The sequence below is a fragment of the Camelus bactrianus genome, chromosome 30 (assembly GCF_048773025.1).
Source record: "Camelus bactrianus isolate YW-2024 breed Bactrian camel chromosome 30, ASM4877302v1, whole genome shotgun sequence".
Lineage (NCBI taxonomy): Eukaryota > Metazoa > Chordata > Mammalia > Artiodactyla > Camelidae > Camelus > Camelus bactrianus.
In genome coordinates, this window is record NC_133568.1 from 26,934,075 (window position 1) to 26,949,966 (window position 15,892).

Genomic DNA, 15,892 nt, shown 5'->3' on the forward strand with positions numbered 1-15,892 from the left:
CCATAAAAAAGGAATGAATCCCTGATAGATGCTACCACATTGATGAACCTGGAAAACATGATGCTGATCAAAAGCAGCCAGTAGCAACCATGAGAGAAAATAAACATATTTATAATATGTCTGAATACATGATCTTTGTAGATCTTTGCACTTACTTAGATCTCCTTTATGTGCTTTATTTTGTTGTTGCTTTTGCTATTATAAATAACATCTCTACCAATTACATTTTCTAACCATTTTTTGCTTCTAGCAAAAAGACTAAATTTTCTATTAATTATATTTAACCCTGAGTTGACTGATACTTTTTATTCTTTAATTCATTTGAGTTTTCTAAATAATACATTCTTTTTAGTTTTTTTATATGAATCATGCAATCTGAATACTGACAGTCTTCTTTCTTCTAATTCTTATAACTTATATTTCTTTTTCTTATAATATTACATTGGCTCATATCTCCATTTAGTACAGTGTATTTCTTTCTGCCATGTCATTTTGTTTTCTATTTGCCTTCCTTTTTATTTGGCTCCTTTCTTCATCATTTCTATTTTCTATTAGATTTATCAAATATTTTTAGTTCCTCTCTTTTTTTCCCTCCTGACAGGGAGGTTACAGTTTGAATTTCTATTCTATTTTAACATGAATTCTTAAAAACCAGATTCTTTTAAAAGCTGTAAATGTTAACCCCCAATTTACATGCCCCTCTGGGCAGGCTCAACACTCTGGAATATTCTGCGGGGATTGCTCTGAATGAAACTTCTCTGAAGGACAAGGCATCGGGAGTAGCTCCAGCCTTTTCCAAACCAGGAGGTTCTGGTTTCTGTACCTCCTTCCAAGCAGTAAGCCTAGGGAAGACCTGGCAATGGGGAGCTATTGAATATTGATTTATTATCTAATGCTGATTCCATTCAAATCATTGATCAGCAGTATCTGACGCTGCCTCTCCCTTTCCTACTTAATGGTCACAATAATCTTCAGAAAATTGGTTAGCAGGGACTGGCCTCTGACGAGCTGTTGCTAGACTCCCAATTTCAAATGGCCTCTACCAAGAAAGCCACGATACATCCCCCAGTATTCCACTAAAATGCTGGGGAGTGTGAACACAAGAGTTGTCATTCTTCTTAGCTAAACTAAGCAAACACAATACACATTTCCCTAGAGTTGCTTTCAGGTGGTCAAAATCCATTTGAATATTTATTACCGAAACAGGAGACTGGAATTCCAATTTAATTAGAGGGTGGCAGCTTGACTTTTCTCCCCACAAGTTCTGGGTGACTTGAATTTCTTAATTTAATTCCTTTAAATTTTAGTAGCTCAGCTAAATTATTTTCTCCTTCTTTGCACAGTAGTTTTCTCTATCACTCAAATCTTCTGCAATTCATTCTTCCCACTCAGAATTAAACTTAGTTAAAAATTTCTATCATTCTCTGGAATAAAACCAGTCCCTCAGGCTGTCTTCAGTTCCCTTCCGTTTTCCACATTATTTTTTGTCAGTTATTTTATTTTCACCTTATTTTAAAATTTCTCCAAATTCATCATTTTTAACAAATTGGGTCTTTTATCACCAACTGTACTTCAGGGGTTCCATCTTCTCAGTGGATACCCACCCTTTAGTCATTCTTTCAGAGAGAGCTTGGCCTGGCAAATGTGTTAGACTGAAAATGTTGTTATTTTACCCTTATTCATGAATGATAAGGTAGCTGAATACAGCGGTTCTACACTGACAATTTTTTCTCAACATATTTTGCTGGCATTTATTATCACTGATGAGAAGTCTATCTGTAGCCCAACTGTCATTCCTTTGTGTGGGATGTGTGGTTTTTCTTTTGGCAGGGGGGATGTGTGATTTTTCTCTGAAGTTTATTTTTCTTTATCCTTAATATTCCATAGTTTTTATGATGAGTCTAATGTGGAGTTGTTCTTATTTCTCCTGTTCAGGATGTGTGCTTCTTCAACTTGAAGACTTGGGTCTTTCTTAAATTCTAAAATCCTCGGTTTTATTTCTTCAAATAGTTCACCTTCTCTGTTCTCTGAATTCTCATCTTCTGAAGGGAACCTTGTGGGACCCTTCCTTTCTGAGCCGGTTGACACATCCTGCGGACGTGTGTTGAAAGCTTTCATTCTGTCTTCCATGCTGCTCAGTATCTCGTACTTTCCATTTCTTCAACTCTCTGTGCTGTGAGGTGACTTCTTCAGACCTATCTTTCAATTTGCTGATGAGCTCTTCAGTGACATCCACCTTATTATGTTTCCTATCTATTGAGTTTTCATTGTAATAACCATAATTTTTATTCCTAGAGTTTCTGCTCATTCCTTTCCAAATCTTCCTGCCCTTGTTTCACATCCTCCCCTCCCTTTAGAGAGTGTGAGTATATTTACAATGATGTCTCTTCCAGATCGCTCTGTCATTGGTGCTTCCTGGGAGGTTCCTTATCCCAGTTGCTGCATCGGATTACTCTCAAGTGGTAGTTTGTTTCTTCACATTTGGCTGTGAAATCAGCTTCAGTGTGAGTCGTCTCCATGTGCAGTCCTGCACCTGCCCTGGGGTGTGGGGACATCCCTCGGGTCTCCCTGGGTTTCATCATTACTGGGCAGATTCACATGTTAATTTCTTGGCTCAGGGTTTCTGCACCTCCTAGGTGGTGAGATTCAGACCCTTCACCTGCAAGTGGCCCAGAACTCTGCTGACTTTTTTTACACCCACGACCTAGAGTGAGTGGCATGCTTCTGAGTCATGTCCCCAGTTAGGTGGACAGAAGTTTCTTACCCCTGCTCACAGGTGGGGCAGCCTTCCCTTGCTCCCCAGTATACGTCAAATCCCAGCTCTGCATCGAGACTAGGGGCAGGGGAGAGAGCTCACCTGTGTCTCCTTCCTTCTTGCAGGTGGAGGCAGAGTTCTGAGAGCCCCGCAGGCCACCCTGGTTCTCAGCTATGGCTTTGAGTTCCCTTCTTTCTGGCATTAGGGGGTTTTTCAGCCTGGATCTGAGTTTTCAAATGTGGTGGTGTTTTATTGAGCATTTCTGTGTGTTTGAAGCAGAGCCATCATGGGAGGAGGAGGTCTCCATATCAGCTCCATCCACCATGTCGTGTTGACTGGAAGTTCTGAGATCAGGAGGCAGAACTGGAATTTTTAATTAATAAAATAACCAAGTCCAACTTGATACAGAAACCCCAGGATGCTGTCCTGGTGCCAGCAGCTCACTCTTCAAGCCTGAAAACTGTTCTGCCCTCCTGGGCCATGAGGGAGGGGCAGCCTCGCATCTCCTTTGAGCTCCGGGATCCAGCACCACAGCAGGCCCAGCCCAAGTGCTCAGACAGCAACAGCTGCTCTCTGCTTAGGCTTCACAGACACCTCCTCTGTTGCTCATAACTTCCTGACAGAAGCGTGTTTTTAACCCCCACTAAAAATGCAGAGACTGGGACCCAGTGGCATTAAGTCACTTGTCCAAAGTCACTCAGTCAGAAAACAGCAGAGCTGGGAATTCTACTTGAGGTTTGTCTGAGCCTCCCGTCCATGTTTTTGGCCCCTCCTGCTCTCTGGAGCCTTCCAAATGTTAGCCAAACAAAGGAGTGTGGAAGAGGAAGGAGATTTATTCTGCATGGTCTCAGTGGTAAAAGAAGATTAATGGGTAGAAGCTAAGTGGAAACTGATTTTGACTCATGAGGAATTTTTATACCACTTAAAACATCCAAATGGGCCTCCTTGGATGGTAATGAGTTCCCAGGCATTAGAGGAGTTCAGATATTGACTGGCAGGGATATTGCCAGAGAGAATTCCAGCAATTCGCTGAGCTGAGCCATTAGACTGGAAGGTTTTGGGTCCTTTCAGACCCCTGGATTCTGGGGCTATGGGACTCTAGCAAAAGCTGTTTTCACATCTATTCAAAGCTGGCCATTCACTGGACTATAATGCCTCTTTGATCTAATTGATGACCCAAATAGCTTTAAGCAGCTCTCAGCGGGTGGCCCAGCCATTGTGCAGGGTATCCTGTTCAGGGAGCTGCATACACTGGGTGTGTTTTCTCTCCACTGTGGGCACCGCGGGGCAGCCCCCCAGGGTCAGGACAAAGGAGATCTTTGGCTGCTAGGGCCCCAGCCTGTCCCCACGTGACAGTCCACGACCTCACCAGGGAGCAGAGAGGAGTACAACTGAGGAGGAGAAGAAGAAAGAGGAGAAAAGAGAAGGGGGTTGGGAAGGAGACAGAGCCTTTTGAAAGTGTTTTCCAGCAATTGATTCTGATTACCTTCCACCTCCACTGCTGCGGAAGGAAGCTCATTATGCACACGCTGACTCAGCGGCTCGGGTGACAGTATTGATGCCCACTTATCCCCCAGTCCAAGGAGAGAGATTAGCTGCCTGCTCTGGGGTCCACAAGGCAGGACGTGCTTGTCACCCAGGTTGAGGGGTGAAGCCCGAGCGTGACTGTCCAGCGGGATCGTTGATGAGCAGGGTTGCTGGGTCCAACTCTGGCACTTTCTCTCCGCCGCGCCCAGAGCTCTGTTCCCAGTGTCTGAGCCCCATGGGACACGGCCTTCCTGGGAGCAGTTGCGGGTTCTCCACTGCGCCCTCCAGTGGCTCAGCCTCAACTCAGCTTCCCGGGGCACCTCTACCCTCGGCCTGCGGTGGGGGAGGGAGCCTGGCCTCCATCCCTCCCCTCCCCTCCCGCCCCGACTCCAGGGCCCTTAACCTTGGGAATGCATGAGGAAGGCTGTCGTTCTTGTCTTAGGAAGGCTCTTCTTCCTGAAACCTGCACACGAACTGGAGTTTCTGGGGTTAACATCTTGAAGAGGATATTGCTATGGCCTGCATGTTTGTGTCCCCTGCAGTATTCACAAATTGAAACCTAAACTTCAAGGTGATGGTATTAGGAGGTGGGGCCTTTGCAAGGCGATGAGTCATGAGGGTGGAGCCTTCATGAGTGAGATTAGTGTCCTCACAAAAGAGACCCCAGAGAGCTCCCTGCCCCTCCCACCACGTGAGGACACAGTGAGAAGACAGCCATCTGTGAGCCAGGAATCTGTCTGGATCTTGGACTTCCAGCCTCCAGAACTGAGAAGTAAACGTCTGGTTTATAGGCCCCCCAGTCTGCCGTTCTGTCACGGCGGCCTGAATGTGCGCAGACAGCTGTAAAGTGCTGCGAGCTGCTTTATCCCTGTCACTGCTCATCTTCCGGTCTGGGTTATATTCTAGAGGCCTGTCCACAGCTAGAGTATCGAACATGTCCTCCTGATCACTGAGCCCAGGATCTCTGCACTTCGCATCGTCCGGATCCAAGTGGGGACCGACGAGGAAGGAGGAACCTGGAGTGAGTGGACACACACCATCCCAGAGACGGAGACCCCCGTAATCCTTCTATCTTACAGCCAGAGGGTTGCGTCTCATCTGGGGGGGGGGCATTGTAATCTTGACAGAAATCATTCCTGGGCACACATTTTCCTACAGAAAGAGGAGAGGTCACCCGAGTGCCCCAGTAGGGCCCTGAGGTCAAGGCCAGGGTCCCTTTGGTCTTAGCAGCCCCAGGGCTGGTGGGGCTCTTGGAAGGCGGGAGCCCGGAGGCCCTGTGGCGTGTTCTGGCCCTCTGGCTCATCTCTGTGTTAGAAGAGTGGGTCGGTTCTGAAATTAATGGGAGTTAAAGCCAATGGGCCAACTGAGAGCCTTTCAGATGCTGCAGGGCTCGCCCCGGGGGGGGCTCTGGGTGGGTCATCAGTGTATTACAGGGTTTGACCCTGCAAACTTCTTCCCTTTCAGGTAGACTTGGTCTGTGAACCACTCACAAGCCATTATCAGGCGAAGACCTGTGTTTTCCTGGGTGAAGCTCATCTGTACTCTGATAAGCTCTCCAGGCTAAGGCAGGCTGGTGGCTAAAGGGTTGGTATCGACCATACTCCTTAGTGATGCAGGTGGTACCCTCTGAGCCCCCACTGGTTTCTCTGTCAGCACCTAATGGCCCCGGGGCTTTGCTCCTCTAGACCCTGCGCGCTGGCCTCGACTTTCCCCTGATCTCTGTCGTTTGACTTGGACGAGGGCCGGGCCCCAGAGCCTCTCTCCCATGTTGTTGTTGGTGTCCAGCCACAGGGCCACTTTCTGGCTGAAACCTCCAGAGCACAGAGCCAGGACGGGGAAGGCCCCAGAACAGGTCACTGCACAGGGGAGCACGAGTCCCATGGCTACTCAGCCTTGGAGCCACAGCCAGACCTGAACCAGGACAGCAGGGGCGAGGGGCAGCTCGAGGAAGGGGCCCCAGTGCCCCACTCACCAGCTCCAGAGCCAGGGTCAGCTGGAGGTGTCCCCCTGATGACTGTATTGATTGGTTTGGGTTGCAGTAACAGTCCTCATGTTACTGTGTTTTGGAACAATCAATGCAGCGGTGAGACCAATTAATGTGACCATCCCTACGTAGGAAAACCAAGTCCTGGGTCAGGAACGGCCGTCCTTGCCTCCTTGCTGGCTCTCCGTCCATGGAGCACTCTGGTTTAGAAAACACTGTCTGTCACCGTTAACATTCATTTCAGTACCACCCCCATGCCAGGCACCGTGTGGAGCTGGGGTGCTGACAGTCATGCATTTGGGACCCCAGCAGCCTGGCAGGTGTTTGTGCCCAGGGCCTCTCAGGGGTCACAGCGTCTGAGCTGAGACAGAGACACTGAGGCCCACATCCATGGGTGGTGACGGGCCTTGGATTCACCTGCACACTTAGCTGTGTGCCTTATTGCCTGTGAAGTTTGGGGACACTGGATTCTACCCTATAGAACAAAAACAAACAAATTAACAAAAACAGAGCTCAGAAAGAGTGCTTTGCTCAAGGTGTCGGGCTTCCCCCTGCAGGCCTGCAAGCCTCGTAGTTGCCAGGCCTCTGGACCGAGGAAAGAGCCTGGAGTCAGCAACACAGACGTCACTGGTTTATTGAACAGGAGACCTTACACGTCCGCAGCAAACGATCCTGGAGTGACACCAACCCTGCACGCAGACGACAAGCAGGATGTGGCAGTCTTCACTACGCAGGGGAGAAGGAGGCCACCATTCATGGGGGAATCAACGTCCGGTAGGCTCATCACTTACCAGGGAAACCGTCTGGGGCACATCCTCACAGCCCCTCAGGTTAAGGACCATCGGGGCAGATGTTTTCCTTTACTAAACTAGCAGGTGGGGCCTCTCTGGCCCAAGGATTAGAACACTCACTAGCTGGGGCAGGGGGCAAGCACTCTGGTGTGAGTAGGGTGTTGGGGAAGCAGGGACTGGTTGAGCAGAGGATGGACAAGGAGCAAGAGAACAGCCATCTCGAGTGACCTGCCCACACACAGGGTGACCACGGGGCCAGTAGCAGTCTGGGTGCCAGTCTTCAGTGCCTGGGGCTGCTCCCAGGGGCTGTCACACCAGCATGGAGCTCGAACCCAAGCTGACTCGCTGGGTGAGCTCCTTGCGTGACGTCAGCGAGTGCAGACCACAGGAAACAGGACTTGGGGAGCAAGCGGGGGAGGGGGCCGTCTTCCCTGGGCCCAGTCACCCACGTGGTCACCCTGGCATCCTCCTCTGTAACACAGACTTGAGAGGGTTCCTTGAGACTCTGCCTGCTCCCCAGGGGCCCTGCTGGCGATAACCTCCCTTGGGTCCCCCCTTGGCTTCATGCCGGTCCCATAGCTTATGTGCCCTTTGGGACTCTCTCAAGAGAAAGGGCACGTTCCCACACACTCGGGGTACAGGGCCGGACACTCACGTCCAAGTCGGTTCCAAGCATTAGCAGCTCAAAGGAGTTTTTCATCTTAAATGACTTTATTTGGTGTCAAAGACGAAAACATTATTATTCACATATTGCTCTAAGGAAAAGAATGTCTCTTTTTTTAAATAGTTATTTAAGTTCCGTGACCTTCTATTCATAATCTTGAGGTACTTTTAAAAATACTCCCTTTCTTTGGGCCTCACCAGAAGGACTTGTGGAAAGGCTCTGGTGATTTGTAACCTGCTGGTCTCCATTTCAGCATTTGCAGCTGTGATGCTTAGAAACGCCCCCCCATCCCCCCGTTAGTGAACTCTTGCTTCTCAGAAGAATAACGTTCTCAGAGCAGTGTGGCTTCAGGTTAAGAGGACAAAATAAACAAAGTGAAAAGCTCGGATTTCCTTTTAGGAACTCGATAGCTCAGCCCAGAAACACTCTTTGCCAACAGGTTGAAGCAGTGATGGTAATAACCACCACGTGGCCCAAGGTGTTCACAACCATCCTTTCCCGCCAGCCTCACCGTCCCACGCAGAGGTAAGCGGAGCAGGACCCTCGGACTCATCCCCCCAGGTGACTTCTGCCCATGGTGCTTTCCTGCCCGTTTCCTTCCCCCTCTGCAGAGACTCTCTGCCTCCAGACGCGGGATATCATGATGGGTCCCAGAGGCTGGTAGCGATCGCGGCAGGGAAGCCCTTCATCGCGCTCAGCTCAGTTCCTCATCCTTTAAGTCTGGCCCACTCACCCAGGATGTCCACTGAGCACCTGTCATGTGCCAAGAACTAGGAATATAAAAGCAAACTAGGCACATGCAAACCCCTGCCCTCTGACCTACACCAGATCCTCCCGTCCTGTCATCCACCAATCGGAAAGGCCCCCACCGTATCTGATTTCTCCTCGCGAGGATGAGGAAACCCAATCCACCCTTTTATTCTCTGACCATCTTCCAGTCTCACCCTGACTGCAATCCACCCACCAGCCTTGTGGCTCTTGCCTACATTTCCCTCCAAGTTCCCATTCTTCCGGTGTGAGTGGGCGGAGCACAGGGTTCTTAGGGCAGTGAAACTACCCTGCATTACAGACTGTAATAGTGGATGAATGTCAGTGTACATTTGTCAGAACCCATGCAGTGAGCCCTGATGTGAACTGTGGACTTGGTTACAATGACGAGCGGGTGTTGGTGCATCGGCTGTGACAAAAGCACCGTTCTGGGGGTGGGGATGCTGGCAGGGGCAGGGACTGTGCTTTTGTGGGGCAGGGGGTGTGTGGGGACTCCCTGTCCTTCCTGCTCAGTCTTGCTGTGAACCTAAAACTGCTCCAACAAGTAGTCTTTTTTTTTTTTTTTTTTTTTGGCTTGGTGCAGAGCTAGCCTGATTCAATTCAGTACAGACTGGCTCCAGCAACTCACACTAACCCACATTATTCCCGCCGGCATTTGGACTTTTTCTAGAGGCAGTATGAGTTTTAAAGCAGAAAAAAAAAAAATAGTGAGATCATTACTGGGTTTCAGGAAGATGGTTGAATGGGGATTAGCTGAGCTAGCCAGGAGTCAGGGGACCCATCAGGACCCTGTGGAGAGGGCCCCCTCCTGCCCCACTGCTCCCAAATCTTCGACCTTAGAAACATGCAGGAACAGCAGAATTTCATCACAGGCCCGAGGAAAACGCCAGCCTACTTTCCCTTATCACTGAGTTTTGCCATGACAGACTAGGCATCCTCCTTCCAAGAGTGAAGGAGGCAGCCTACCAGTGCTGGGTTATTCACAGAGATGACCGCCACCCAAGAGCTGGTGAACTCGGTCAGGAAGCCTTTGGCGTAGAGCTGACAGGCACAGCAAAGCCCCCTTTCACACCTGGCGAGTCTTGGGCTGTCCTCCTGTGAATGAGCGGTAACGCCAATCATGTCGCGCTGGCACCAGAAAGGCTCTCACAGAGCTGCTGGTCTTCCTCTCCAGCTGCTCCTCTTTGCCTGCTCAGATGTCTGCCTCCACCAGCTTTCATTTCCTTTTTCAGTTTTTCTTTCCCAACCAATTTCTTTGTTTAGGCCTCACTGCGTCTTCTTTTATCGATTCCCATTTACTTCCTCCAAGGAGTCGGAAGGCTTAACGTCAATTTCAATTTCCAAACCTTGGCAGCAATTGAGAAAAGTGCTTTCTTCAAATCAATACTTCCTCCCGACTCGACATGGAGCTATTAATGATGACTGGGTGTATGATTTCACTGGGAAAAAAATAGGAGCCAACAGGACTGAAATCCATGGATATAAAACTAGCTGGTTTTTCGAGATAGGTTTTACAGGGAGGCCACAAATGCTCAAAAGAAGCAGAAAGATCCTCGCGTTCACTGCACTCCCATTATCCACTGACCTTGTTACCACATCACCAGAAATCAGGTCCATTTGGCAAGAGTTCCTTTAAGGACTTGTTCTGCCAACTATGTGTGAACCTCTCTTTTTCCTTCCCGGTGATTTCAAATGGAAGGCTTTTTGCTGGCCACGCCAGCAGTTTCCTCAGCACTGTAAGTTATTTACAGTCGCTAATTGACTCATTGGGGTCCCTTCTTCCCAGACCAAAAATGTTGCGAGTGTTTCCACTCTAGGTGTGATGCTCAGTCATTCCTTCAGGGCCACCCCTCGTCCTTCTGCAGCTGTGCTTCCATAGGCGCCCCTCCCTCCTCAGACTTCTCCCCAGAACTCCTGTCCCCGTGTTAGGGACACCGCAGGCTCCTCTCCAGGCAAAGCAGAGGGAGACACCGGCCTGCCCCCGCCTCTCCACCCCAGCCCCCCATTCTCCACACCACTGCGTATGAAGTTGAAGAAGACTCCCCTGGAGTGTTTAGAACAACCGAAGGGAATTAAAAGGTAAAAGAGGGAGATTTTTCAACAGTACAAGAGGCCCCACCTCCACAGGTCCAAGCGGAAGAGCTTCGCAGGCTCCCGGCTTCTCTCACCTACAGAGCTGCCCCGGCTGCAGACCACGTCCTCACCCCAGGGGTACCTGGCCCCCTGCTGGAGTTTGCCTTCAGAATGTGCCCTGAGGGTGTTAGAAGAGGCTGGCCGGGGGGCCCCCCCCAGCAGCACCCTCGAGGTCTCCTTCTCCTTTCCTTCCAAACATCAAGCTGGTACCAACTGGTGCGACATACACACACACACATGCCCACACGCATGCACACAAGCACAAGTGCAGACACTCCAACCCCGGTGAGGAGCAATAGAGTCAAATCCAAACAGCAATGCAGACAGTTTCCTAAGAACACCACAATTTTCAAGGTCGTGATGCCACGGGAGGGGCAGGTATGTTACTGCATCTTGTCTTAATGCATTTGCTCACCTCCACCCCAAACCTTTTCAGATTATCCTCCCTTGGGCTGGAGAAACAAGCCCTTTCTTAGGAAAGCCTGGGAGGCTGGGCCATGCTCTTCAGCCAGGGAAGAGGGGAGGGAAATGGGAACTTGGGAGGGAGAGTTACTTGTTCCTTCGCTTCTACACAGAGGGTCTGCATTTTAAAAGGAAACTTCTTCGGAGATGGGGGGGCGGGGTCAGGGAGGACCTAAGTCCTGTTCCCCAACCCTTCCCTGTCTCTCCTCTTGGGAACACTGAGTGCTCTGCAAGTGTGTTTGGCTGAAAGGATCCACCAGTGCGTTTATGAGGACTTGGCACCCAACTGTGAAAGGTTTCCAATTCCCGTGCTAATCTGTCATATATACTTGGTGTCCCTGTGGATTTTATTTCCCCAAAATAGTGCCATTCACTTAATATTTTTCTTTTCAACTTCTGTGCAAGCTGTTTCTAAAGGAAATACTATTGTAAGTACAGCAGATGGATAGGTGATGGATGGATACATGCTCAGTGGATCAGCGGATAGCTAAGACAGTAACTTCTCTCTCCAAACCTCACACATTCCAGCTATTTCCTTGGAACAGGCACCTAAACCTTCTGGCTGTTTATTAATTGAAAATGGGCCTCTCATTTTATTCTTCAGACTCAGCTGAAAAGGGGCTTTCGTCAAGCTGGAGAGAAGATGGCTGCATTGACAACTTCATCAGGGATCTCAGGCATGCATGTTCCAAAGAAAACCCGTGTTAAAATTTATTATGAGCCCACGTGGACCCTGGGCAGCAGCAGCAGGAACAGCTGTCTTCTAAGGCCCTTGCCGATCTGATGGACCTGAAAATTAGTTGCACCATTGGCCTCCCATAGAAAGTTCTTCACCCACCCTGCCATGAACTTTCCAAGTCACCATCCGGCACTTTCTGTCCTCCTGTGAGCCTCTCCTATAATGATCCCCCCCTGGGGAGGTTCCAGTCCCAGGAGGCTTTGGAAAACAGAGTCACGAAGATGGATCCAAGAACAAAGGTATGGCCAAGACGCAGATGTGCTGGTGCTCACTCCCAGCAGACTCCTGCACACCAGCTAATGCTGGACCCGAACAGATGTGCTTAGTCCTCCCTCTCCTCTGTCCAAAAAGTGTTTCAGAGAGATCACTACAGTACAGCCTTTGGGTTTGCAAGTAAATATATTTTCTCAAGAATCCTCAAGCAGGAAAATCAAAAGCCAAACCAAAGCAAAATAAGGTATCAAAGGCCCGAAAGATACTTAGGTGAATTACCATCCAAGTTTTACAAGCCTGCTTTCTTTGTCTGGTTTTTCTATCTGCCTCTTGGAAGTTTTAAGAAAAGGCTTCACAACTCTAGTGGCCCTGATGTAGCAGCAGCAATCAGAAACGCGCCCCGCCTCAGTGGAGAGAGACCAATTTTAGAGACACGTCATTTTATCTCTGTTCACGGTTAGGTATATAGCCTACTTGCCACAAAAAATAAAATGGATTAATTCAGAAAACCGCACAACAAAAAAAGGCAATATCAGAAGTCAACTGTGCCTTTGAGTAAACAGTGCCTTGAATTGTAAAGCATTTCAAGGATGAGCAGTAGGTTCAAATAATGCAGTTTTCTCTCAAACCATGAGCACAGCCTGCCATATAAGCTGTGTTTATGTGGCGTCAAATTCATAAATACAGATTCTAAGTTTCAGAAAACATGAAATGAAGCCTCTTCCTTGAAAGCAAGTATCAGTGTACCCCTTATGTTATTCAAAGGTGGGAAGCATGTATTTTGAGTGTGAGAACAGGGTTGCTTTGCTTCCCAACTCACAGAACAGTTCTGTACTAAGGATTTGAGCAAAAAATAACCTTGATTTTTATAGACTTGTATTTTTTTTCCAAGGCCGTGGCCTATAATCTTATTAAATTGAACAGTTCAAAATAAGCTTCCTTGGGAAACTTAGAAAACTGACTCTTGGAAAACTTTGACTTTTAAAATATATATTTGCTATTAGTTTTCATTTACCCAAAATGATTATTACCAAAAAATCAGAAATATTGCAGAAGGATATAATCAAGAATATCTATTCTTGCCACCCTCTCTCAGAGATAATCACAATCAGTAGTTTTGAGTGTATACTTTGAGTTTTTTTATTGAAATATAATTAATACTAGAGTTTTAAATATATATATTTGTATATGCATATTTTACTCAAATATACATACATGCACACACACACAGATGTGTTTTTTCTTTAGCAAAAATTGAATTGTATGCTAAGAGACTAAATCTTAATTGTTTCCACAAAAAAGGAATGGTGATTATGTAACCAGACAGAAGTGTTAGCCGACACTGTGGTGGTAATCATAATACCATATGTTATGTGCATCGAGTCAAGATGTTTTACACCTTGAACTTACACAACGTTATATGCCAATGATATTTCCATTTTCAAAGAATGGATTGTAATCTACCACCGTTCTGTGGCTTGCTGTTGTCATTGAAGGACCTACCCAGGACCTCTCTCCTGGATGGTGGAGAACAGGACGAAGATGCACCTGGGACAGTGGGCACCTGCGGCTCTGGCCCTGGAGGGAACAGGGCAGTGGGGACAACAGAGGCATTTGCTGCAGACGCTGGCCTGAGGAGGGGCTCCATACATGCTGCTGGAAGCGCTCACGCCCCAGGCCAGCCCAGGCCCTGCTGCCCCCACCACCTGCCGTGCAGGAGGGAAGGAGCCCAGCGGACCCAAGCAAGCAAGTTGCACGCTCCTGCCCTCAGCAAAGTGGGCTGTAAATGCCCCCACGTGACCCAGATGATTCTATTTTTAAAGTTATGCATCATTATGCTATTAAAGAAGAGAATTTGGCCATTTTCCATGCAGGAGGCTGCATACGTTACTTTATTATGAAAAGCCGAATGCTGCAATTTGTTTTCCAGGCTACATCCCTGCTTAGTGGAGATGCTGCATTTGTTCCACAGCCCTGTCTTCTGGGGCATTCGCTGCTCTCATAACTCAGGTTAAGCGACGCTTCAGGTCCTTACGAATAGCTCCGCCTCTTTGCCCCTCCACCGCTGTCTGTGGTCGCTACGCTACGCCTGCTGTTCTAAACGATTGGGACACCCTCGCTAATGAGCAGGAGGAGCCGATCTCTCTCTCACAGAAGGCACCTTCTCCAGAGTCAGGCAGAACCCCACCTGCACTGGGCACCCCCTCCCCTGTTTCTCTCAGACTCTTCCAAACGGAGCCTGGGAGTGGAGGGCCCATCATGAAGGGAGGAGGCCTCCATCGTGAACCCGTGTCCCCCCAGCACAACTGCCCCATGGCTGTGCTCCTTCTCCCACTGCCCATCGTTCAGTCTCTTTCAAAACCTGCTTGGAGTGATGATACGCTCAGTACACCCCTGGGGAGACCTGGTCCTAACTCTGGAACCCGACGCTGCGGCTCTGGGCTGTGTGTTTGGTCCTACACCCTGAGCTCCTGTGGCCACCACCCCGTCTGACTGACTGGTACCCGGATCACGGTGCCTTCCATCCCAGCCAGGGGAGCAGGGTCAGATGCAACTGAAGATGCAGGGGTGAGAGGCGCTGGGATGGGCCTTCCAAGAGCCTAGGGAGGCACCTAGAAACCCAGCCTCCGGGAAGGGGACTCAGAACCAAAATCACTTGGTTCAGTCGCTCCGGTAATCCACACTGCCGGGTGTTCTTCCTGCGGAGCTTGGGGAGAGCAAGACCTGCACAAGGCAGCGTTCTCACCTCTGATTGTGGGCCCATCACACGCGGGCCTGTCATTCCTTTGTTTTCTAATGAGAAGGTTGAACCCCATCATCTCAGGAGCAGCATCTGATTTCTTGGAGCGTCTGAAAGCTTCGGAGCCAGACAGCCCAGGGCCCAGGCACCCACCCTGTCTTGTAGGAGCTGCATGAGTTCAGGCAAATGACTGGCCTTTCTACACCTCAGGCTGCAACTCTCTGTTATGTTCACGTTAGAAATACCGCCCCTTAGAATCGAGGTGATTAGATGATGTAAGAGGTGTGCGGTGTTTACTTCATGTCCGACCCACAGTTAGTGCTGAAAATATGTTGGACACTGTTGCTACTGTGATGTTTCTTCCCCTCTAAGAACCTGTGACGCTGTGAGTGAAATGCAGAGAGCTGGGTAGATGCGAACAGGACAAAAGGGATGTGATTTTGCAAAGTCCTGCTAAGCACACCGGTCCGTGAGGGAGCCAATGACCTTTAGACACACACCTTGGCCACACGTGTCACCGGATGGTCCGTGCAGGGTGGCTGCTGGGTCTTCAGTCTCTGTCAGCCCCACGCTCCCAGCACAGCCTGGTCCCGGAGCCTGATCCTAGACCTCCTGGGAGCTTGGGAGGTGCCTCTAGCGCTCTGTGCACCCAAAGTGTCCTGGAGCTGCAGAGATTCTGCTGGTCCCCCTGCAAGAGGGGGCCCCGAGAGAAGTGTTTATTTGCATCAGCTCAGAGGCCCCCTGGGCTCTCTGAAATACTGGAACTGTGGCCACTGTTGGCCCCACACAGGACGTGTAGGTGGATTTTGATGAGGCATTTTATCTCAGTCCAGTGGAAGCAAAGGTCAAAAAAAGACCAGGCTTTTCCACTTCAGTGAGGTTCCGAGAGCCAGATTCACAGAGACAGCAGGTGAAATGGTGGTGCCAGACGCTGGCAGGAGGGGTGGGCAGTCAGTGCTTCGTGGGTCCAGAGTTTCAGTCTGGGGTGATGGAAAAGATCTGGGACTGGATGGTGGTGGTGGTCACACAACACCGTGAATATGCGCAATGCTGAATTGTATGCCTACAAGTGGTAACTTTCATGCATGTTCTACCACAAGGGGTAAAAAACATGCA

The 15,892-nt window shown here is 49.2% G+C and overlaps 1 long non-coding RNA gene across 1 annotated transcript; it reads left to right on the forward strand.

Moving 5' to 3' along the window:
• Positions 1-5,756: 5,756 nt before the first annotated feature.
• On the forward strand, positions 5,757-13,924 carry LOC141575610 (uncharacterized). The gene is made up of 4 exons (XR_012503287.1): positions 5,757-5,866; positions 6,824-7,040; positions 8,161-8,246; positions 11,689-13,924. It is a non-coding gene; the product is annotated as an uncharacterized LOC141575610 (long non-coding RNA).
• The last annotated feature ends 1,968 nt before the right edge of the window (positions 13,925-15,892 follow it).